General features: G+C 38.0%; 1 protein-coding gene and 1 pseudogene across 12 annotated transcripts in view; both read left to right on the top strand.

Annotated features, from left to right (window-relative positions):
* Window positions 1-26445, top strand: part of PAM (peptidylglycine alpha-amidating monooxygenase) — a 283495-nt gene that overhangs the window by 49264 nt on the left and 207786 nt on the right. The gene's annotated exons all lie outside the window — the stretch shown is intronic.
* Window positions 24212-24360, top strand: LOC118017247 (annotated as a pseudogene).

Below are 26445 nucleotides of genomic sequence, written 5' to 3' on the forward strand. Positions count from 1 at the left end.
TTTAGGCACTAAAAATTCTCACACTTCAAAGTACCTTACCTTGTGATTCTCATCTGTGGTAGAGAGTTAATCATCTTTCAGTAGTGCTTTGAAGTTGGCTTTTCTTCTTCTTCCTTTTTTTTTTTTTTTTCCTTAACCCAGCATGGGTTCATTAATAAAACTAACCACTCTGTTAGGTATGGTGCATTATTGCTTTTGCCTATGGCTCTTGCTAATAAAAATTCAAATTCTGGTTAGTTTGCTGGAATCAAATCAGTGTGGTATGTGGCATACTTTTTTCCTGTTATGAAGCCCTCTCACAGAAAATAGGTGGGAAGGGAAGGAAAGCATGGTGGTGAAGAGAAAGGATAAGGCAATTCAGAGTTAAATATATTTTAGCTTTTCTGCCTATGTTGTGGTTAGTCTGTAACAAGAGTTTTTACTTCTCAGTGCCCTAGAATCCTTAAAATTAAAATTCCCATTCCTTAGGACTAAAAATTTCTATTCTTCAGTCTAAGTATATGGATCTGCTTTTGTGTGTGAGGATGAGGACAATAGCAGTAGCAATAAACTTAATTTGATAATGTATATATGTGAGTTTTTAAATGCAACTAGGTGAGAAGCCATTAGCTGAAGAATAGGTAGGTGATTGCTAAAGTAAATTGGAATTCTGACAGGTGCTAAAATTAAGTCATTTTGCTTACAAAATTACCTAATAACTGAATCAAATGGGATTTGGTATTTTTCCAACTAGGATGTTTTCCATGAATATCGACATGGTAAAGAATTGTGCGTAGATGCTTCCTTCAGAATGCGACATGTGAATTTAGAAACAAGTGAACATGCCAGAACTAGAGAGTTGATTGTACAAGACATTCCATCCTGGAGCCAGATGTACTAAGCTCAGCTGGAAAGACCCTTAAAGTGCTGTTAGGGGAATACAAATAAGGAGCTTATTTAGCAAATTTACGTGTATATATTACAGCGGATAGGAGCATGGTCTCAAGAGTTAGAGATGCCCAGATTTTCTTGGTTTAAACTTCGAAGGCTGGTCACATTGGGCAAATAAATTATTCTCTCTTTCTTAACTATAAAATAGGAATAGTAGTGGTATCTAATTTATATTATTATACGAAAAAATTCCCTAAATTTAAAAATTTAAATAAAACTTACACAGTGCACAAAAACTGCCAATTCCAGAGCCTTGGAAATATGCTACCATTTTTATATTTTGTGTATATTGGAACACATTGTTGTACAGGCTCATACTTGGCCTCAGAATTCTGCTCAACGCAGAATGCCAGGAAGCTCCTACTATTTTGTAGAAGTTGGCAGTCAATGTGAAACATATTCTTTCTCCCTAAACTAATCCTACCAGTTCTCCTCTCTTTCTGTTTTGCTGACAGTCTCCCTAATGCAAATGTCAATTCAGTTACTCAAAAGGTGGGAATAGAGAGATTAGTTATCCATAATCATAATGTTCAGGCACTATGCTGGGTGTCAAGTGGGTGTTTCCCATTTGTGTTAAGTAGGTGATTCCCAAATTTACATTTCCAGCTCTGTCCTCCACCCCAAGCTCCATTCATGAGTTCATTTATTACTTGGCTCCTTCACTTAATTGTCTAAGAGGTATCTAAACTTACTGCTCACTGCTCACTATCCTCCAGCCACATTGGGCTTCTTTATGTTCTTCAAACATTATAAGCTTGTTTCTGTCTTGGGACCTTTGTTCTCTTGATCTCTAGGCCTGGAAGGCTCTGCCCCTTTATTTTATTCATTTTGCTCCTTCTCCTGATTCAAATGTTGTTTCTCCTGAGGTTGAGGTTTCTCTGACAAGTGTATCTAAGTTGTCCTCCCATCCAGTCAATTTCTTATCTCATCATCCTGTAAGTTTCTCCAGAACCCTTTCGTATATGTATAAAATTAAGTTATTTGTATAATTTTATATTGTTTTATCTCACAACCCAGAATGCAAGCTTCCTGAGAGCAGTGACCTTGTATGTGTTGTTCAGCACTGTATTCTCCATACCTAAAACTGAAGTGCTCTCAACAGCCTTCAGAGGTAGGATTATCCTTTTCTTAATTTTATACAACACCAGTGAGGCCCAGAGAAGTTGAAAAGCTTGCCCAAGATCACAGGGAATGGAGGTGACAGAGCTGGGATTTAGACGAATGCTGTTCTCTAAGAAGCTGTGCAACAATGCTCAGGGACATTAATGGGAGGGAGGGGGCTCTGTCGAAGTCTTGGAACTTCCTTTAAGTCTCTGGGCCACATTATTGTTTCTACAGCATTGTCAGGCAAGACCTGGTCCTGATCACTCTACTCTAGTATCCTTGGCTTATCTTTTCCCTTTTCCTTTTTGACTCAGTGCCCAAGACATGCATGATTAATATTTCACAAGAATGCATTCAGTCCCTTACTGCTTGGGAAAAACAATGAAACACTGGATTTTAAAGAAACTCCTCAAGGGCTAGAATCCATAGTTTTGAACCCGGATGGAATTTTCCACATGGTGTGGTTCTTCCCTTTTTAGACATACTATTTCCTAAGCATCTGTTACTTAACAATGGCATGATTACAGTTATAGCTTTGTCTGTGAGTTTGTGTTAATAACACTGATAATGCTTTGGTTGTACTTGGACCCTATTTGACTAGACTGGAAGAATTCCACTTCTGTCCTTTTCTGCCCCATCCTCCACGCCCCCCCCCCCTGCAAAACGTGGTACTGTAGCTGGACTATTTATATTGTTTGTAGCCAGACATACTGTAGAATAAAGCAGGCAGTCTTGTAATATATATATATATATATATCATTAAAATGTATAAATATGTTTTAGCTTTTGGGGAAAAACCAAAAGAAAAAGAAAACCAGGGCAGTTGATTAAAATGGGATCATCTACTGCATAATAAGTCACACCCAGCAAATTATAGAGGAAGCAGTTATTGGTGCTTTTTACTCTAGGACATTTGGTGTGTGTGGCTGCATTTGGCCTTTTAGAAGCTATTGACATCATTTGGGAACTGCCTTAATCAGTTAAACAGAAGGAATCTTAGCATTGTGCAACTGACGGTTGATTAATTTAAATCCAAACACACAGTCCTGCCTGGTTGCCCTTTGCGAGACCCTTGCACAAAAGGATTTCATTCAGAAGCGTTATAGCCCACATTCTGCCCTCAGACCCTTTCAGCTCTGCTGGTCTTCTTAGGCTGCAGGCAGCATCTTTAACCCCTCTTATGCTCCCTTTTATTTCATGAAAACAATATCTATGCTGTGATTCGTACAAATGCTCTACATTTCCTTCAGAGTTCTTTATTTGTATCCTAGGGAAAAGTTATTAAAGTTCCACTAATTGAAAGACTAAAATGGGAATTTATTTTAAACTGGCTTCCTTTAGAAAAAAGTATATTAGAAGTCAATCTAGTACTTCCTCTGAGAATTAGAATCAAAATTAGAATCATGAAATGTTGAAATAACTTTTCGGTATTAGAGTAAGCCATCATCTATAATTCCTTTGACTTTTAGATTCAAAACATTGAAGGCTTTATAATCTGTCTTTGGCTTTGGGAAAACATTAATTGACTCTTGAGTGAGTTCAGAGGTAGTATAAAGATCTAGTCCTGGATTTTTAAATGAAAGCAAAATTAACATTCTTTAAGGATAAAACTTTGAATAATTTCAGTGTGTTACATGAACTGAGAAAAGTAGCCCCACATTGGGCACTCTGCTGGGCTTGGTTGCAAAAGAGGGCCAATATATGTGTGGAAGAAATGAAAAAAAACTGCTGTAGACTTCTTCATAGCACATAGAATGTTAGCCTGGAAAAGACTAGCACCCTCATTTTAAACACCAAAAAAACTAAGACTCCTCCCCTCCCCACCCACTTGATTATTCAAGCTCTTAAAGGACTTTACTTGGTCAGGTTCTGCTTCCTCATGACCCAATTACAATTTTCTGGAATACAAAGGAAGCCTTTCAGAGATGGTAGTATAATCTGATTCTCTGTGGTTTTGTTCATTGTCATTAATTTTAATAACTACTTTTTATTGAGTTTGTGATGTGCCAGGACTTTATGCCTTATCTTTGTCTTCATAACTACAATATGAGGTGGTACTATTATTCTTCCCTTTTTGAAAATGAGGAACTGGTGTTAAGCAAAGTCAGGTCTTGCTACTCAGTAGCTTCTCAGCTACTCTGAGAAGGTAGGATGGAGCAGAGGAAGCAGCCTCTCTATGATGGTAGCTAGATACAGAGAAGAGAAATGGGTAACAAGAGGTGTTTCTCCCAACTAATAAGCTGACTTGAGAATATTATGGTGATATGAATGACTATGCCATGGGTCACTGGTAAGAATGAAAAATTCAGACCATTTTGGCCTGAATTCTTCAGAAACAGTGGATTGCCTGAAAGGGAATATGATGGCACCTCTTTTCTGGCTGCCATGGGAAGCAGTGGATGTCCAGCTGAGGAACCTGTTAGGGAATCAAGGGATCTAGAAACTAGGTGACACCAGAGAACTCATGGCATCTTTTTGAGCCTCTGCTTTTTAATTTCATTTCTAGAAGTGAAATTCCAATTTCTGCTTTACCCTACTCTACTAGCTAGTTTCAAAGATTAAGTAAAATAATTTAATCTTAAACACCCTGGAAAATGAAAAAAAATTAGGACATAATAATATTTTTTATTCACTTATCCAATAAGTATTTATTGAATAAATGCCAAATGCAAGGCATGGTGCTGTAAAGAGAATAAGAGGCAAATGTAGACTTTGTCTCTACCTTTCAGAAGATTACATGGAGCAGGGAAATGAGATACATGCTAATAGGGGCACCTGGGTGGCTCAGTCGTTAAGCATCTGCCTTCAGCTCAGGTAGTGACCCCAGGGTCCTGGGATTGAGCACCGCATCAGGCTCCCTGCTCATCCGGGAGGCCTGCTTCTCCCTCTCCCACTCCCCCTGCTTGTGTTTCCTCTCTTGCTGTCTCTCTCTGTCAAATAAATAAAATCTTTAAAAAAAAAAAAAGATACATGCTAATAACTGGGCAGTGGAATGTTTTAAATGCAGTTTAAGGTAGAGAACACTGGTGTTTCTGAGGAGGAAGAGAAGGTTGGTGGAGGACTCGTAAGGTTTAGATTGGTAGGGAGAGGAGAGACAGGAGGAGTTGTGTGTGGGGAGGATTGGGAGCTGGTTGTAGGATTTCAGGAGGAAGAGCAAAGGCCTGGAGGAGGGAAAGGACGGGGACATATTACTGTATCAGATTGTCTAATTGGCTGTATGTAGCTCAAGGAGATAAGTTTGACAAAGATAGGTTTATACTGAAGCTGTGAAATCTGCACTTGATTCAGTGGCTCACAGGGGAACCTTTTAGGATTTTGGATTTTTGTGGTAACCTAGTATGAAAATGTTTTATGATGACTCATCAAAGACAAAGTTATGCATAGAATGATTAAAGGAATGAGCAAGACACTGAAGTCAGGGAGACCAGAGACCACAGCATTGTGGGATGACTGATGGGGAAGGCTGTGCTAGGGGAGCATCGATGGGGCAGGAACAAAAAGGAGAGAGATCACTGAAATTTGGCCACTGACTGGATTTGGAAGTTCTGGTGATACTTTTTTTTTTTTCTTTTTTTAATTAAATCAGTATGAATTTCAGGTGCCTGGGTGGCTCAGTCGTTAAGCGTCTGCCTTCGGCTCAGGTCATGATCCCAGGGTCCTGGGATCGAGCCCCACATCTGCTCCGCGGGAAGCCTGCTTCTCCCTCTCCCACTCCCCCTGCTTGTGTTCCTGCTCTCACTGTCTCTCTCTCTGTCAAATAAATAAATAAAATCTTTAAAAAAAAAATAAAAAAATAAATCAGTATGAATTTGTTTTAATGAACACATTTAAACCTAAATGCTAATAAAATCCCATATGCCATTGTCGTTTTTCGTTGTTTTTTTATACTTCTAATATGCTTAACTGGAATTATGAGAAGGTTTTAAGACCAGAGGAGCCAAGAATGTTGCTCATCTGGGCTAGGAAGAAATTCAGTGTCAATTATGAGGCAAAGCTGATTTAGGATTAAGGGTGTTTCCGCTTATCAGAGAAGTGATTTGGGGGAGGAGGTAGGCAGGCATTATAGCTGACTATCAAGCTTTCGAAAGGCTCGCCAAATATCCCCTCCAAAGTGACACTTCAGCCCCCCACTTGCTTATGAATCAGCACTTTGCCAACATAAATTTACTTCAGCTTAAGAAACAAGGTAAGCTCGGGACCCTGTTGAACCCTAAACTTCAATTTAAGGTGGTTGTGTGGAAATTAGGTGCAATCGATAATACTTAGGTAGTCAGGGGGTGACTTCTCTGGGAAATATGCTGTCTTTTTTTTCTTGTGAAAGTGTTTTCAACCTTCTAACTTTGGTTTTCTTTCAGTTTGAGAAATTATAATATTGTTTAGACGTCTGTGAAGCCTTGGGATCTGCGGGGAAATAAGTGGATTTTCTGAAGTTCTGAAGGACAAATTAAAGGAGTATACAGTTATCTAGGAAGAATATGTCAGAGCTCAGTGGAGCTAGAGCCGTTATTGGGTAGATTTTTGTCCCTACCCCAGACTCTGTGCTTTGAGTGACCTCATGTAGATGTTTACTTTACAAGGCTTTTCTGTGCAATCCTTAGGGATCCAAGGAAGAGGTAGTGATTTTTGTAAAAGTTACCAATTTAGGAAAGAGTTTATGATCTTCTCTAAGAGGTGGTGAGATTGCACTGATCACAACATTTATTGGAGTGGCAAGAGGAAATAGAACACTGATGAGCACTGATTTATAGATTAAGAGGAGAATAAAAACTACATGAAGCTCGGAATTAGGGAAGGGACGTTGGGGGAGATCAGGCTTCTCTTCTCTAAAGCAGGCATCTTTAACAGGACGCATAATCTGGCTACCTGGGGCCATTTGTCTCGTGACACTTGATTTCTGTTCCTGCTGGTGGTCTTCCATATTCCCTTCAGCCTTTTGGTCAGAGATCTCGTTTCAGCCTTATTTTTGGATAGGCTCTTTGTTAAACTGAACCTTTTAAAAATGTAACAAAGTATCCTTACTGTGGGACTGTTCCTTTATGACTGTCACATCTCTGCAAAAGTCCATACACCTTCCCCCTTCTGTGTGTGCTGTCCAGATAACCTTTATTTGCTTTTCCCATCCTAATTCTGTTTAGACGGGTGGGTCATCTCCCTTCTGGGAGTTGTTTAAAATGACCTTAAAATAGTCTGGCTAGTATGTTAGGATGTAGTTCCACTGAAGCTGCCATTGGTCTTCTCTGAGAGTAATTGCAAGTTCAGACACATTTAGAATTTCCATTTTTTGAGTTACAATAGTAGTTCATATCCATGGTTAAGAAAAAAACTTTTAGAAGTATAAAACTATAATATAAAAGTTGGAGTACTCTCAGTCTGCAGTTGGGTATGTATCTTCTAGACATTTTTCAATGCATATTAAGGTACACAAATACATTTATTTTAAACTTTGAATCATGTGTAATGTATAAACACTATTTTAACCTCTATGGTATGCTTTGCATATATATTTATATTTTCATTTATATCACGATAAAATGTGCATATTTTGCTCTCAAACTCAGGATCTCAGGAAGAACAAATGAAAGGAAAAGAGTAATTCCATTTTGTTGGAAAGCTTTTTCACCTTACCAAAGTTAAGGAACACTGAATTTTGTATTTTTGTGAGGGCTGTTTTTCCTTCAGGATTTTCCCTCACCTCTGCAGTAGTGAAAAGTCCAACTTGTCAATTATGTTAAAATTCTCTATATTTTTCCAGATTGTAAACTGGTGCTGGTGGATTCTGTTTTACCATTTTTGTAAGCAGTATTATTGTTAGACATTTGTACACTGTTTACTCACAAGGGAAACATTAAAAGGCGGGCCTAGCTTCCTCTAAATTGAAATAGAGATAATAATAGTTTCTATGAAATAGCTTAGATCTAAGTATACTGTACAGAATGACAACCTCCATTTTTTATTGTGTTATGAATATCTTAAAGAGGATCTGCCAAGTTACTTACTTATCTTTACAATTACAGTATTTGCACTAGAAAAATTAGACCACAGTATTGTTTAAAAACATGTCAATCCAACATGCCGGGAGAAGAAAACAATAGTTTTTAACAGTACAGATGATAAATTATATACTTATTAAAGCTTCACATCTGATCAAATAAGCATGGCGTATCATTATAGACTCAGCTTGATGTTGAAGCATTGTTATTTTAAGCAATTACTTTAAGCCTGGTAGTTTTAAAAGGGGTTGTATTCCTATGAACGTGGGTGACAGATGCAGGGAAGGACAAACAGTTCAAAGGGGAGATTTAAATTATGTGTGGTTTTAGGGGTTGTGAGAAGTAGAAGTAATTCTGCTTGTGATAGAAGAGACTTAAAAAGACTGTGAGGCAGTAAGACAGTAGATTTCTTCTGATTTTATCTGGCTGTCATAATTAGGCATTTCGCTGGAGGTGTTTTCTGGATAAGTGATGTATTGGCAAGGCTTTCCTGGAACTTGGAGATAAATGGAACAACTGCTGCCTCCTGGAGAAGTAAATAGAATCAGTTTTCATTGTTATCCGTATACTGACCTCGAAGGCACAGATGTGAGCTTTCTTTTCAAAGGGAATCAAGTATTCATCCTCAAGGAAAAGGATGTTCGTAATGCAATAATATTAATGCTTGTTAAGTGAGAAAACCATCTATGAGTACTTACACTGTTGCTACCTGGCAGCATTATTTATTGACCTGTGACTTTGTCAGAGCTTCAGCTGTGAGGAATATTGCTAATGGAGTCATGTAATGACATTTGTCATTAAAAAGTCACATCGCAATGAATAGATTCAAAATTCATTGAGTCCCCTTGCTCTGTGTCACACTCGAGGCTTCTGTGACAACCTTCACTTCCTACTTAGCAAATCCAAGCCTGGTAGCTCGAGCCCCAGGAAGTTGTTAAAGCAATTAAAGGCTTCTGTTTCCCAGCACATTGCCTGGTTACCATAGTATCCTCTGCCTCCAAGTCTCTCCTGATGATGTCAGTATGCATACAGGGGTTGTTCAGAGCATCTACGTGGGGATGATTCACCCCGCAATAAAGCCCCTCTTCCCCCCCCCCCCCCCCCCCCCCCGTTGCTTGGTTTCCAGCTCAGTTTCAGACGTCCCTAGAAATAGAAGGTAAGTGCCTTGTTTTGCATATCAGACAGAATTACTAAATGCCTCTGTTATTCTGTTTTAGGTGCATGAATGGTTTCTTCTTTCTAAGATATACTAATAACTGAAATCGTAGTGTATGGGAGCATTTCATCCAATTACCTAGAATAGACTTACAGTTTGTACTTAAAGTGTGTGTTGGTCTGTGTGTATATGCATGTGAGATAGGCTTATGTAAATAACTGTGAATGCACAATGTAATGCTTTCTCCTCTCTCTAGTAAGCAGCCTTAGCAAACCCAGTAGAGCTTTTTATTTGAAATTTTTTGAAATACATAAATTCCCTAAAATATTTTGACAAGTGTCACAGGACAAATGGGCTGTTTTTTAAGTGTGTAAATTAGATATTTCTTATTGATTCTTTATATATTTTATCCAGTTTAAATATTAACATTTTAAAGGTCACGATGACATGGGTAGATATTAGAGAAGAAGGGCCAAGTTACATTGAGAATTTGCATGTTAGAGAAATTAGAACATTGGACAAAGATTCAGTTACGGGGAGTATGTGAAGTTTAAAGTATATTAATAACTATCATTTCATACTTATTTTGTACTTTTAATGCTTTTCAAAATATCTCACAATTGGCTCCCACTTTTGTGATACATGAAATTAGTGCTTTATAAAAGTTTTCTTTTAATACATATTCATGCTTTGTAAGGATAAGCAAGCTGAGTTCAGCTTTAGGACAAGAATACTTTAGAACCACTTATAACATTCACATAGAAGATCTATGAACGAATATTTCCTTTTTTTTTTTTTTATAAAGATTTTATTTATTTATTTGAGAGAGAGAGAATGAGAGACAGAGAGCATGAGAGGGAGGAGGGTCAGAGGGAGAAGCAGACTCCCTGCCGAGCAGGGAGCCCGATGCGGGACTCGATCCCGGGGCTCCAGGATCATGACCTGAGCCGAAGGCAGTCGCTTAACCGACTGAGCCACCCAGGCGCCCCGAATATTTCCTTTTTAAAGTTAGTTTTCTGTTTCAATTTTTCATCTGCAGTTTGCCTCATCAATAGACAATAAAGGATGAAGTACACAAGCCAGGTTTCTTCCTACCAGCTTGCTTCTGAATCTCACTGCATTAGGAGAGTTCTGTCCATATGACAATATTAGTCTTCTATATATTTCCTCCTCTTGATTCCCACTGGACTGTTTGCGTGTGTCTTTGCAGAACATGCTACTGTGTATAAATGAAGCTGGTAGGTGAAGTCAGTTTCTAATTAATTAGTTAAGGGATAGCTTTGCAAGAGAAAAAAAGAATAAGGTAGAGTCGATGGAGTAGGGAGCCCCCTCCCCCGCATTTTTTAATGTAGCTGAATTTTTATTGTGTTTGGAGGTAAACATCTGGCTCTTTTGAAATGTGGTTTAGTCTGTCCATTTCTAGAGAGACATTGATTGAAATTGGCATTTTTGTTTCTTGTATTTTTGGAGGCTTCTAGAATATGCCCTCCTTTGTTTTTGTGTGATACTTAGTGGACTGGTGATACTCTTCACTCACCTTTCTACAGAGACTCGGTGAGAAATACAGTTGTGAGAGAGTGTAAAAAAAGGGCTAAAAATTTTAAATTTAGTTACTTGTATGTGAAGAATATCTGTCTTATCTTAAATATCATAAATGCTTATTTGTAAATTTCTTTCTACTCTGAAAACATTGCTAAAGATGCTTTGACTTTTAATTACCTTATGTTTAGAATACCTAGTCCTGTTTCTGTGTTTGAAAATTTGCTAGTAAACTGCTATCAAAGTTCCTGAAAAGTAGAGCTATTATGATTTATTTACATATTGATATATGCATTACATATTACAAAAATCACATTACTATATATATTACATAATTTAGATTATGGTAGGTTAAATATTAAAAAAAAATTAAGTCAGTATAAACGGTTTCCGTACTTTAAAAAAGATTTTTACTGAAACACTTTCAAAATGCTTGTGCTGGAAAGAAGACTGTTATATTCCAGGCTATGTTCTTTTGAATTTTTGCTCCTTGTATTAACGTTTTGGGTGATATAATTTAATCTATTGAGTAGCTAACTCTTTGTAATTAAAAAAGTACTTCTGTAGTTTTTAACCCTTAAGATACCCATGAAAATACTCTCCTGCTGACTTAACTGACAGAGGTGGCAGTTTACCTAGAGTGTACTATAAAGATTACAGTTTCTTTCATCCTTGCATCAAGAAGTAGTTCTAAGGAGTTTTAAGCATGATCATTTTAAAAATTGGCTTAGGAGAGTTTTCATTTTATTCTTACGTCCTAATAAGAATGTTTCAAGTCTTATAGATACTTACACTTGTTCCTGCTTGAAATATGGAAATGGCAGGTCTGTAGAGTTTACTGGCATGAACCGATGAAATATGGCAGAGAAAGGATCACTTTGGTTCTCACTGGAAAGACAACAAGCTAAATCAAAATAGTGTCCACAAGAATTAGAGGAACCTGTATGGAGAACATAGACCTGGAAGGAAACATTTTTTCCAGTGAGAGGAAAGAGGCTCAGCCTGTGAAGCACCAGTTAAGTGCTTTGCCCAGTTATGTGTTTATGTCATGGCAAAGCTAGGGCTGGAACCTGGACACCCACACTTTCACAGGCCTGTTTTCATTTTCATGGCAGCATACTCCCTAGTTGGAGGTGAGCTCTTTTTCCTAGTCAACTTTTCAACTTACTTTTCTCCTACAAAAGAAAGGATTAAAACATTCTAACAACTAGGGAGTATATTAGTTTTCATTTGTTGCTGTAACACATGGCTGCAAACTTGGTGGCTTAAAGAATACGGAGTTAGTGATTTGTAGCTCTATCGGTTAGAAGTCTGACACAGGTCTCAATGACTACAGAGTCAAAGTATCAGGAAGGCTACCTTCCTTTCCGGAGGCTGTAGGGGAGAATCCCTTCCCCTGTCTTTTCCACCTTTTCGGGGCCATCTATATTCCTAGGCTCATGGCCACTTCCCTTCTTCTTCACCATTAGCAGATGCTGAATGAATCCTCATGCAGCCATCTCTCTGGCTCTCTGTGACCGGGAAAGAACTCAATTTTTATAATCTCCCCAGGACAATCTCCCCATTTTAGGGTCCTTAACCTTAATCACATCTGCGAAGTTCTTTCTGCCGTGTAAAGCAACATATTCACAGGTCCTGGCGCTTAGGTAAGAGACGTCTTTAGAGACCATTATTCTGCCCACCAAAGAAAGATTTACAAAATGCATGGCTCGTTTTATCAACATTAAATTCACAAATCAGATATTTTTTCTGACAGCTCTAAGTTAAACTGGTGATTGCCAATAGACACTATGAAATTTTGACCTAATTTGGTGGGTGCAGCCATCTCCTTGCATAATTAATGAGGGAAAATCAGATTAGAAAGAAATGTTTCACCCACTCAAACATTTAAAACTCTGAGGTACAGATGTGAGCCTTATAAAGTGACACTATTCTCAGTTTAATATTTTTAGTGAGAGGCTCACGTCAAATGAAGTTAATTAAACAAAGCTGATTTGGGAATGCAAAAATTCCATTAGTTAACTCATTTGTGAATCAGCCTGGGTTTCTTTGGAAACTGAAGGGTAATGGTGGGGCTGCCAGAGACCCAAAGGTGAGCTCTAGTAACCCTGAGGTTTGAATAACACTGTCATTCATTGATCTGACATTAAGCCATTTGCGTCAAAAGACCCAGCAGATGAATATGACAGGTATGCCCTACGTGGTTTCCTAGGAAAGGCACAATATATTACCATAATCAATAACATGAGACTTGAGGCCAACAGCTGCAAAAATAGTTTCCTTTGTTGTTCACATCCTGTGTTTATCATAGATTTGAGCCAACTCATGGCACATGGATCCTCCATACTAAGCATTAGATAATTTATATCTAGCAGTAGTTTCTAAAACTTCTTTGCTAAACACTAGTGATAGAAGATGCAGGGGAGAAACAACTCTAGGATATCACTTTCGGACAGAAAGCCAAAAATTACTTTTTGTTGTGGTTCTCTGAAGGAAAAGAAATGGAAAGAAAACCAACTGTTTTCTTGCTCATATTCCTTTTTATTTTTGGAATCATTTTCTAAGGAAAGCTGAACAGTACTGTAGACACTTGCTTAGAGGACAAGAGCTTGTGGAAGGCACATTTCTTTGCAAGAAGTAACTATGGGTCCTTTTGGTACTAGAGGGGTACAACAACCTTCGGATTCTGTATAAAAGTGTAATCTGATTTTATGCCACCATGAATTTCTTTGTCAATAAAAATATCATTATTAAAAGAAAGATGTTATTTGACAATGAAGTTGAAAATCAAAATCAGCTAGTTAAACAATTTGATAACAAAATTAACTGCATCTGTAGCAAATGCCTCTATAAACAAAAATATGTATTTAGTTGAAAGTTTATGCACATATTAAATTCACTTCAGTGTTTAGTTTCTTTATCAATAGTATGTGTATTTCAAGTGCTAATATAAATGAAGAAAACTCAAACACTTTTAAACATTAAAATATATATATACACAGTATCCAATTTAATACTGAATTTCCCCAGCTATGGTAAATTAGAGATTAAATCTCTCTGTGTACTAAAAAAATATATATAAAAAAAATCACGGAGCAGCTGCCTTTGCTGATAGAAGAGACTACTTAATCTTTAAATCATTTTGAACTGGCTCAGTTGCTTTACTGATCCTTTAACTTTGTTAAAAATTATCTTAAAAGCTTATCTTTGAGAGAAATCAGAGATAAAGGAACTAATTAATGGAGATGAGAGTTTTGAGGTTCTAAATCATATGTGGTCAGTGAGTGGTGGATAAGGTGGAAGGAGACTTCAAAATCAAAACTTCAAAAGATTGTTACGATTTCTCACCGGCTGTTTTGAAAGCTAGGTCAGTTTTATTTCTAGAGGGATTTTCCCAGGGAATGCGAGTGAAGGCAATCGGCAAAGAAACGATGGAACTAGGAAGTTATCCTAAATCTTTCTTGCTCCAAATGCTTTGCAGATCAGAGAACTACCGCCAGCGCTACTCACTTTCCTCGCTGACCTTGCATTCCGTTGTTTTCCTTTAATTTATTGTTGATTCAATTTGACTTCTCTCTTTAAGATGGGTGAGACTTGCAAAAAAGAAAAGCAGTTATTGAAATATTTATGAAGAAAGTTGTTATTTTAATTTTTGGGACACCCCTATCTCTGCCAATTTCTGCTATAGAAGCAAGATTTTATAACCGTGGACCAATTTTTTTCATTAGCTCCTGATTTGGAGTGAGTATTAATGGAAGTAAAGGGTACCCATTCTGCATGCACAATCTGTGGCCTGGGGCAATTAGGGAGAACAAAGTTGGAGCAGCAATACTTAAAGGACACAAAGGTACAGGGACAGAGGCTTGGCATCTTCTGTGTGTGGTGGGGGGCGGGGTGGTGGTTGTGAGCACTGCAGTGCAAGACCAGCCACGAGTTGGGGCAGCTTAGAGAGAACCATTCCCCACACTTGGTACTTACTGAGTCCTAGATGACTTTATAAAAAGTAAGCCCATGTTGGGGGCAGGAGGTTGGTTCCTGCGTTTTAGCCAGTCGTGACGTTGCAGGATTTCTTTTCCTTTAGTGCCCCGGGTTCTTGGTCACACCGCTTCGAAGAATGAAGAGGTAGACCAGAGGAAGAGTGGTGGGCAGCAAAGCAGAGTTTATTGAGCGATAGTACAAAGATCCTGAAGAGAGAGGGGAGCCGAGAGGGTTGCCATTTTGGCGTTTAAATCTAGGGGGTTTTAGGGGTTCTTTGGTGTGGGTTGTTTTAATCTGATTAACCCTCCCTGCGCCTGCCACCTGATCTGGTTTTTGTCCACGCGCTCATCTACCTTTCTGGTAGTTGTTCACGTGGGAAAGGGTGGAGGGCTCTTCCAGGGCAGAATTTAGTAGCCTCCGGGGTCAAGAAGGGATCAAGAAGGCCTCAGCCGCCACTGCCCTAAGGCCTGCCAGCCAGCCAGCCAGCCAGCCAGCCAGCCTAAGGCAACTAGATCAAGCTCTTTGTTTAAATATCCCACTGACTGTTAAGTTGCTGTTGAGCTTCCCCCTGGCCTGGGTTAGGACGCCCGAGGCCATTCCCTTCCTTTCTGTCACAAACAAGTTGTAAATCCTCCCAGGAGGAGGAGTTAAAGCTGGGGCATTGAGTAAAGCCTAGAATAACAGGATGGAGTCTTTTTCCTTTTAAGGGTAGTTTCCTCTTAGAATGGGCCCCCTTGCCCCTGCCTGCTTTCCTGCCAACTATCCTCCATTAATGATGGCAAGTCGAGCTGCTCTCAGGTGCTTCTTTCCCAAACACCAAAGCTGCAGGAGAGGGGAGGCAGCTGCAGACCATCATACAGTCTCAATAACTGTAAGTCAGGGAATGAGCTCACCAATTCATTGATTTTGTTAAATTGAGACCTTCTAATAACAAATACATACCACAATTTAAGCTCAAAGTTTTTCCAAGAGTTTTAGGAGGGAAAGTGACAGATGAATATGACTTACCAATTGGAATATTAGAGTATGACGGAAGTCAGGCGGCATTGTTTTCCTTTACTGGCGAAGGTCAGTCTTGTTCTCCTCAATCAAAATGAAATCTCAGTAATTACTATTGAATGCCTTCACATGCATGACGGTGCACTAAACACAATGCAGAATTAATCGAAGGACGATGCGACCTTGGATTTCATGGAGTTTCAGCTAAGAGAGGAACTATGTATGGAAAGTAACTTTCTTATCACTTAACAACTTACTGTTTTATTTTCATGGTAATTTTTGCCAAGTGGCAAATTCTAGTTGGAATTTGATAAATCAAGTCATTTTATTTACATTCTACTGAACAGTAAATTTTTCCTAAAATACTAAATGAATTGATATATTTACTTGGTGGCATGCCTATTGTTAATGCTGTTAAGCTTTTTATCCCCCACCTCTCTTAGTTACACTTGCCTGACTTTTAAAACACATATTTAATGCTTTTTCGACTGTAGAATGTCTTTCCCATACGCCCACACATAAGAACACGCACACGCTGACATACACAGATTTACTTTACAGTGGACGCTTCCTACCTCAGTCCTTTTTACTCCTGTTTGCGTCTTCTTAGTTTACCTATAATATTTCAGGTAAGCAGCCCAATTCCTGTTTATCGAATCCCTTTGAGTGTAAAAGCATCGTGCTGCACACCTAGGCCTGTGCCTCTCCTTTTCTCCCACGGAGGAGCCTTGATTGTGTAGTTATCAGTATCTCCTTCTGTGGCTGGAAGGCAGGTAAAATTACAGGAGAGAGTGGGCAGAAGGAAGGGACATGGTTGGTTATGGAGAGAAGAAATTGAAGTTAAAATCTGTAAACAGGAAAAGGGGAACTGAAATAGAGCACTGAGATTGCATTGAGAAATTGGAGTCTTGTTAAGTCAATAAATAGGATGAGGTAAAGAAGCAACACCAACAGAATTATTTTGAGTGTTTCATAAGACATTTTGTGGTGAGCAAAATAGATTGCCTTATCTACACATTGAAATTTCTGCACTAAATTACCAGTGTATCCTTTTGAAATGGCTAAAACCCAAGTTAAAAATCTCCGAACCTTACATTTCTTCGAGATTACTGCAACTATTCTGTTATCCTGCCCATTCCCTGGCCATCATTCCTCAATCTCAGGTGCTAAACTTGTAAAATGAATTCTCTACTGTGTTTTCTAAATGGAACTTAAAAGAGGCAGATATTTTTATGCCAAGAAGCAACATATATTAGATTTGATAATAGTTGTCTATAATTACCTCCTAATATGTTAGCTCTATGAGGATTTTCAGTAAGATTGAACCATTGTTGAAAGACTGTGCAGAAACAATAGCTTGAAATTTGCCCAGACTTAGTAAAATGTTGGAAGTTTGAAGAATAATTGATTTTTCTAGTCACTGTATTTTTCATTGCAACAGTCTTCTGTATTGATTAGGTTACAGTCTGGTCTTTTTGTGTCATAGCTGGTAACTCACTGGTTATCTGCCTGAAGTTTCGGTATTTGGGATTTTTTCATCTTTGCAGTAATGTCAAAGAAATGTAGTGGTTAGTTTTAAACCTGAAATTTGGCAAAAAGAAAAAGAGCATTCTTGATGAAAGCTTTCACTGCGAAATTTATACTTAGGCTTTGTGACAGCCAGTAATTATCAGATTGCAGTTACTTTTCAGAGGTGTTTACCCTGAGTTGAGGTTTTCGCCAATTGATGATCTGAATCATGAATTAACTTTGATGTTAATCCATTGGTTTACCTCAGCATTCAGTATGCCAGCCTGTGTAAAATTACTATATTACTCCTAGGCACATGTTTTTAATTTTTTGCCTCAAAAGTAATACTGGGCTCAGAGAATTAAGGCATTCCCTGTTTTAAGAAACTTATGAGTGTGAGAGAGAGGGATTGCCTCCCATGACTTGCTACTATAATTTAAACGATAACTTGTATCGCCATTGCATTTAGTATCCCTGTTACAAAAAAGAGAGACTGTATTTCTTTGCCCTGCTTCATGCTCAATGTGGTCCACAGATTTTTCTGCGGTTCATATCCTCTTGGTCTGTCTTGAACCTACTTCTTTCAGAACCCGCTGCTGCACCAAAGCTGTTTCATGCTAGGACCGTGACTGGCTTTCAAGTCAATACCTTTGGTCAGTTCTCAGTTCTCCTTGGATGTGACTTGTAGTATCCCTTGAAAAAGGTGGTCATTCTTTTTTTTTTTTAAACTTTTTTTTTTTTTTTTAAGATTTTATTTATTTATTTGACAGAGAGAGACACAGCGAGAGAGGGAACACAAGCAGGGGGAGTAGGAGAGGGAGAAGCAGGCTCCCTGCAGAGCAGGTAGCCCGATGCGGGGCTCGATCCCAGGACCCCGGGATCATGACCTGAGCCGAAGGCAGACGCTTAACGACTGAGCCACCCAGGCGCCCGAAAAAAGGTGGTCATTCTATACCAACTTGCTGTTCTTCCCCGTCTTGTTTGCTGGGTCTTCATCATCTTCCTTACATTAGAAGTTGGATATCCTGGTATGCAGTCCTTGGTCCCGGTTTCTTTTCTGTTGAAAACCACTTTCTTAGTGATCTCATACAGTCTCTTGCCTTTAAATTCCATTTGTACATTGACAGTTTCCAGATACCTATTACTGATCAGAACCTCTCTCTTGAACTCTAGACAACATATTCCACTTGGGGTATCTAATAGGCATCCTAAATGTAGTATGTTCAGACCTTCCAATCATCCCCCTTTGTGGGGGATGCTACTCTTCCTATAGTCTTTCCTCCATCAGTTATCCCAGAAATGATCAATGTTAAGACTTTGACATATGTGTTTCCAAGCTCGTGTGTGTGTGTTTTTCATCCCTACTCATGAGATCATTTTGTGTATACTGTTTCTTCCTCTGACCCTTCCTGCCCCGTATTTACTATGAATATGTTTTGCATACTTTTAAATATTCTTTGGGAACCTAGCTTTTAGTAGCTACTTGGTTGTAATGTAATTTATTAACTACCCTTATGAGTGAATATTGGATTGCCTCCCATGACTTGCTACTATAATTTAAACGATAACTTGTATCCCCATTGCATTTAGTATCCCTGTTACAAAAAAGAAAGAAAAAAACATTTCATCATTCTAGTTCTGCACTATCCCAATATGGTAGCCACTAGCCATATGTGGTTGTTGAGCACTTAAATGTGACTAGTCCAAACTAAATGTGCTGTAAATATAAAATACACACCAGATTTCAAAGAGTTTGAAAAAAATGTAAAATATCTTAATAATTGTTATGTTGATTACTTGTTGTTGAAATAATATTTTGTTTTATTGGGCTAAATAAGATATAGTTTAAAAGTTGGTTTCATCTTTGTCCTTTTACATTTGTAAATGTGACTGTAAGAAAATTAAAAGTTACGTGTGCGGCTCACACTGTATTTCTTCTATTAGACAGTGGCGTTTCAGTTGCTTACATCAAAAACCTTCCAGTCACCCTTTCCTCCTCTTTTCCTCTTATGCTCCATATCCTGTTAGTGCTACCCAGAAGCTGACTACTTTCCCCACCTGCGCTACCCCACTTGGACCCACTCAGGTCCAAGGCATCATTATTAGCTTTGCTTAAATTCTTGTAACAGCCCTTTAACTTGTCTCCAGACTTTCAATATATTGATCAAGGTGATTGTTTTAAAACATGTCAGATCTTGCCTCTCCTCTCCTGCAAACCCTCCAATGTGTTCTCCTCATATTCAGAGTAAAAGTTAAGTCCTAAAAACACTGGTCTCCTTCTACCCCTTGGACTATATTTCTACACTCTCCCTATGGTAAGCCAAACACATTTCCCACTTAAAGTCTTGACATTTGCTCTTCCCTGTACCTGAAGTGCTCTTTGTCCAGTTATCTGTAGGGCCCATTCCTTCACCTTCTTCGGGTATTTGCTTCTTTGTGGAACCTTTCCTGAACACCCTATTTAAAGTTATAAGCTTACCCTGCCCAGCCGTACCCCAACAACCCCTAATTCCTTTTCTCGCTTTTTTCTTCTTAAGTGCTTATCTATAGCTGACATATTTTTCCTGTTGATTGAATTTATTTTGTCTTTCCCCACCAGAACATAAGTTCCATGAGGGCAGGAACCTTTGTTTTATTCACTGCTGTATCTCCAGCTCTGAAAGCAATGTTTAGCACATATTAGGAGATAACTATTTGTGGATGGATGAGTAAATGAATTTATTAGTACCACAAGTGCTCTAGGGACTTGAAGAGAAAGATTATAGGTGTTTAGTGAGATTCAACAGCTGCTGCTTTCTATACTGAAATGAACTAGAAGGAGGTAAGCCTGGGTGGTCAGGGTTGGGGCATTATTAGAGAGGACCTTAAATCCTAGGCTGAGGGATCTACATTTAATTCAGTGGAAAATAAAGAGCCATTGAAATTCTTTAAGCAGAAGCACAACAGATTGGGGTTTACTTTAATCTTGTAGCTAAGAGAATAGATTGATGGACAGAGACAGTTGATAATAGTGCATAAAACAATAATTGATCAGATCATGGAAAGACCAGAGGCAAGAAAAGCAGTTGAATGAATAATGCAGTCATGCACAGTTGAGAACGAACGATGGTCTTACTACAGGAACCTACAGGTTTTGACCACCAATTGTATGTGAGAAGGGAGGGTTAAATAAAGATGACTGTTCTCTAAACCCAAGTGGCAGCATTGATGGGGAGATAGAAGAAATGGGGAAGACTGAAGGAGACAAGTTTTGAGGGAAGTTGATGATACCAGTCTTCGGAAGTCTTTGGCTTGAAGGGAAATGAATTCATGCAATGTTTTCATGTGCATTTCAAGTCTCTTCAATAATAAGTGCACATTTGACCAAACTTGGGAGCTTGCTGTCTCCTAAATTCATGCTATGAAAGTATTCTGGGAAAGATAATACAAAGAGGACCCTGCTTTTACTAGTATTTGCCAGTGGAAATCTAGTGAACTCAACTCTAGATTTGCATACTGCAGAAACATTAATTACTCCCAAATCAGTCTGGGCCTAACAACAACCCAGAGCACTGGTGAAAGAGATAATGTCTAGTATAGAGGGTTTGCTTGCTGCTAATTAGTAATGTTGGGATTGGCATGTTTGGAGCAGTCATTAGGACTGGAACTGAATTTTTTTAGTTGTGTTTGAAAAGAAAGTCACAGAATGCATTACAAATTACTTTGGTTGTGAAATTACATTTTCTGACTTCCTGTAGTGCTTTAGACCTGAAGTTTGCATGTCCTTGCTCATTCAAAAGCTTTCTGTAATGACATCAAGGAGCCTTAAATAGAGGTGTTTTAAATGCTTGGCCAGTGTTTATGGGCATCAGAGATAATCTCATCAATTTTTTCTGGTTATTTAAGGATAGATTCAAAATCTTGAACTCGCCATTGACTTTTTATCTCTTATTTTTGATTATCGGTGCCAGGTCTTTATTTAAAGTTATGACTCTACCTCAGAGGTAGCTTGTTATATGATTTTTCACCTAAAACATAAGTTATAAAGAAAGCTCAGAAAACTTACACCAGGCTAAACTTTTAACCACTGTATAAGAAATGAGGAGATTTATGTATCGTTAGCATCTCTCTGTTCCTGGAACTGTCTGATTTGATTCATTCATTCAACAGGTATTTTTTGTGAATCAGCTATGGGTCAAGTACTATTTATCTACAAACAAAAATTCCTTCCTTGTTGGAGTTTGTATTCCAGTTGTATAAAACTGATGATAAACAAATAATTAAAATATATTAACTGTTAGAGGATGGTTAGCACCAAGTAGAAAAATAAAGCAGGAAGTAGAGGTAGGGAGTGATGAAGTGTTTGTGGTTGGGTTTGCAATTTTAGTTTGGGTGGTCAGAGAATGACTCACTAAGGGTTACAGCTGAACAAAGACCTTTGGAGGCGACAGATGAAAAAGCAAGCCATGGCGAGGGCTCTGTAAAGAGTGTTTCAGCCACAGGGAAGAACAAGGGCCCGGGGCCTGGGACAGATGTGTGCAGGTGTGTTTGAGTAACAACAAGGAAGTTGCTGTGTCTGGAGGGGGGTGAATGAGGGTGAGTAGCTGGAGATGAGATCAGACAGGTATTGGGGACCAGATGATACAGGGCCCTCTCTGTCCTGGCAAGAGCAGAAACCACTGGGAGGTTTGAGCATGGGAGTGACCTGGTCTGACTTGCCTTTCTGAAAGCTCACCTGCCGAAGGGGCCAGCAATGAAAATGGGGTGATCAGTTGGGAGAAACTGTGGTAACCTTGGTGAAAGGTGATAGGGACCAAGGATCAGTGGAGAGATATTCTGAATATATGTTGAAGGTGGAGTGAAGAGGAAGGATTGGGTATGAAAGAAAGAGAGAACCGGGCATGACTCCAGAGATTTTTTGGCCTGAACAACTGGCAAGATAGAGAATATCTATATAGCCGATTATAAAACAATGTGTGATGTTTCTTGATTGTTTGCAATGACACATAAAATAGTTTACTTTGGTTGGTTTTTGGTAACCTGGAGTCATTTTTTAGTTTCCAATGGTTATGAATATCAAAGAATTTCCTTTCACTCACCTGTAGCTCCTTAAGATTCTTCTTTTTTATTCTTAATTTAAAATTTTCACCTTTCCTGCATGTAAAGACTCTATTCTTTCCTGAACCTTTGATCCATTGCTTTAGTGGGTTATAGCTGCCTCCTCACTGTTTTATTTACTTGGATGACTGGCTGCAATTATAAATCTATCAAGTCATATACATTTCCTTGTGTGGGGGGAAAAACTTTTAATGTAGCAGTATAGCAAAGAATATAATGTATTTTGTTCTACTCCAAATTCAGTAATTTGGTCTAATAAATAACCTGTTGTATGGAGAACACATTTTCTTTAAAAAAATAACCATGATTTTTTGGAGCATGGAAAAGGAGTTGGGTGATCTGGCTTCTAGTTTTGTAAGAATTTAAAGTTAAAAAAAAGGAAAAAAAAAGCATCAGGTTATATTAAAAGGTCTCATTTAGTATTAGATTGGTAACCAGTTACCTTTTATAGGTGGATGAGGTAGTATTTAATTGAGGGTCAAGGTTCTGATAATTATAAAATGGTGATTTTAGGGTTATAATGGCAATCTGTGACCTATTTCTAAAAATTTTGTATTTTCAAAACATTTTGAAAGTGTTTCTCTTAATATACTCAGTTCTGAGCTATCCGTTATGGGGCTCTGATAATAAATTGATCATCTGAATTCCATAGCAGATACAAAAATTGACTCAAGACAGGGCTAATATTTTACCCATGCTATGAAAAGGTGGATTACAGTAACTATCTTGTCACTCACTACTTGTTCTGGGGATAAAATTGATAGATAAAATTATGATAAGGTAGGTATCATAAGGGTGGGGGGTAATTTGGATTAGAAAAAATAAACTAGATTGGCAAAAGGTACGTATTTTCTATTTGATTGTATTTTTTTTAGTGTAAAAATAGTTCTTTCTTTATTTTTTTAAAGATTTTATTTATTCATTTGAAACACAGAGATACAGAGAGAGAGAGAGAGAGCGTGAGCAGGGGGGAGACAGAGGGAGAGGAAGAAGCAGGCTCCCCGCTGAGCCAGGAGCCCGACGTGGGGCTGGATCCCAGGACCCTGGGATCATGACCTGAGCCGAAGGCAGACGCCTAACCATCTGAGCCATCCAGGTGCCCCAAAAATAGTTCTTTAATTAAGAATAATTCAATAAATAATTTTGAAGAAACATAATTCTTCAATTAATTATAAAAATAAACCAAACATAACACAGTCCCACTAAGAGCAGCCATTTTTGTCCTATTTCAGCATGCTTAGATCTTAAACCTTTTTTCCACTCTGTCTCCTTTTCAAAATACTCACCCCTCTCCCTCCCTCTCTCTTCTCCTCCCCTTTTCTCTCTGTTAAACTGCTACCCACTTCTTCACTTTCCATTTATTTTGAAACCTGCTTCAAACCTAAGACTATTCTGTAAAAAGTCACCAATAACTTTCAAATGGCTAAATGAAATATTCCCCTTTTAGGTCTTATTTCAAATAACCTCTTGGTAGCATCTGACCCTGTAGATCACCATTCCCAAGAGAGTAGGCATGAGGAGACAGTATGAACTGTCTAGTGTCCCTGCCTTTCTACATGCTGTCCCCCATCTGGAATGTTCTTACCCCATCTCTGCCTTATTTGTCTCCGTGAAAGCCCACTTATCCCTCTGAAAGATTCCCTGAATCCCAACAAGCTTAATTCTTCCCTCCTCTCTGCCACCTGGCATGCACTTTATGCATATGTCTTAGTACATGTGTTTCTTGTTTTGCGTTCAGTTACTTATGGGATTGGCCACTTTGCTAGATTCTGAGATCCTTTAGGACAGGGACCATCTTTTATTAATCTTTACCTCAACTCAATGTATAATAGGCACTTGATAAATGCCTATTGGATGAATGAAATTATTTTATTATTATGCACATTTAGAGTTTAGAAATGCTTTTACTATCGCTTCTCGGCCTTTTGGCTAAGATCAAGTGTAGAAATGCTTTTACTGTCAGTATTTGTGTATGTTCAATATATCTTCTCAAATTTCAAAGTGTAACTGAAACTTTGAGATCACTGTGAATCTCTGAACTAACTCGGTGATCCTTGATGCCAAATATTTGGTGCTAGTGAAAGGGTAGCGGGGAAGACTGAGCTGGGAGAATATAAAATGAAAAGACAAAGGAGAACTCTTTCCTTTTAATCCCTCCCTATATCCTTCCCGCTTGCTTGCACATCCCAGTCCTAGAGAGCCCCTGAAAGCCTCCAGGGTAGAAGTGTAAACCAAGTAACATCTGTACTCCCACGCTTCCTGTTCACACAGTGATGGAATAAGGTGAGTACCAGGATAAATTCATTTATGAGTATACTAGAACAATAACCAAACAACCTAGTATCGCTAGGGAGGAAATGAACAGGGTGTCACTTGCCAGAAAAGTTTTGAAAGTTCAGCTATTTCTTTTAATGAAATGAGTTTTTATAATAATATAAGGATATATTAACAAAAATAATAAATATATAATCTGTAATTATAAAAATTCAATAATATAAATTTGAATATTTATAAATTTTCTCATTTTATTGAATTTTAGTAGGATTACTCTTTGGTGTCCAGAATATTTAGGTAATATTTTACTTTTCAAATATTACCTGTTCATGTTTATGTATAGAATTCTCTCATACACATTAGAATTGCCTTAGAGAAAGAGTGAAATAAAGCTGTAGTGAAACAGAATTTTTTTTTTTTTTAAGATTTATTTATTTGAGAGAGACACAGCGAGAGAGGGAACATAAGCAGGGGAGTGGGAGAGGGAGAAGCAGGCTTCCCGCTGAGCAGGGAGCCCTATGCGGGGCTCCATCCCAGGACACTGGGATCATGACCTGAGCCAAAGGCAGATGCTTAACGACTGAGCCACCCAGGCTCCCCTGAAATAGAAATATTTTTGAGAAATATTTTTGAGATGAATAGAAATATTCATACTGTCACTAGATTTTGTTCTTAATTGACAGTGCTCTCTCTTTTTTTTTTTAGTACTGTATAAGGCAATTCTGCTTTAGTTTTTGAAAGAAAGTATGTGTTATGTCTCTTGTACTCCATTAAATGTGCAGCTCTGGCAGTTACACTGGATGGTTTTGCTGTAGTAATTAAAACACAGATGGAGCTCATTTCTTTCCCAAGTGTTTGATTGGCAGATACTTTGTGATCAACGCTTCCCTCAGCTGAACATGTCGGCACCATCTGCCTTCAGTCAGCTTGGAGAGGGTGGTCACAGCAAAATTTCCTGATCATCACATGAGCCAGTTTAAATAGGGTATATTCCTCTTGCTGAGGCCATCAAATGATTTATATAAAATTGTATATAATATATAAGGGTTTTTGTGACAACTGGTTTGCAACTTGATGAAATATTCATTAATTAATATATATTTTTAATTCACCACTTCCTTTTTCTGATTAAAATATTTAGAACATAACATAGAGTCACCACGTATTAAAAAGTTAGTTTCTAAACAAATTTAGCTGATGGGGCATTTTGTTTTTAGTGAGGTTTTTAGAGAAGATTTTAAATCAGGGTCCTGTGTTTTGAACCATTAGTGCAAGAATTAGTTACAAATAAAACATTTCCAGTATGCTGTCTCTCAACCCAACAGTAAAATAGTTTAGAAGAATATGCTAATTTGAAAAAATTTGTATATTTATAACTGTTAGAAATAGATTATGATGAATGGTACTTATTTACATATCAGGGTAAGAAATGGATAGAAATTTATGCTCATCCGATTTTGATGCAGATGAATGAATGGGGTTGATTATTATGTAGAAAAAGATACATTTAAGATACTAGAAGCACTGAAACAAGGACGTATTTACAAAGAAGAATAAGATAGTGATTTCATCTTCCTGGAAATGTATTTTAAAATCTGTGATACTTGTGCAAACATATAGTCTAGATTTGTAAAGAATACACATGTATTATGCATAATAACATGAATTCTGTATATAATTAAATAATGGAGAACTGATTTGAATTTCCCCTTCCCTGTCTAAGTGGATGAATAGTTATGATTGCCAAATGAAAAACATGCTCTACATTTTTGGGGGAGGGAAGCAATAAATGAGATTACTGCTCACAGAATGTTAGAACAAAGAATAAAGGAATTGGGTTGAAAAACATTCTGAAGAACCTGAAATACA

Source organism: Mirounga leonina, unplaced genomic scaffold (genome assembly GCF_011800145.1).
Source record: "Mirounga leonina isolate KUSES-001 unplaced genomic scaffold, KU_Mleo_1.0 Mir_168, whole genome shotgun sequence".
Classification (NCBI taxonomy): Eukaryota; Metazoa; Chordata; class Mammalia; order Carnivora; family Phocidae; genus Mirounga; species Mirounga leonina.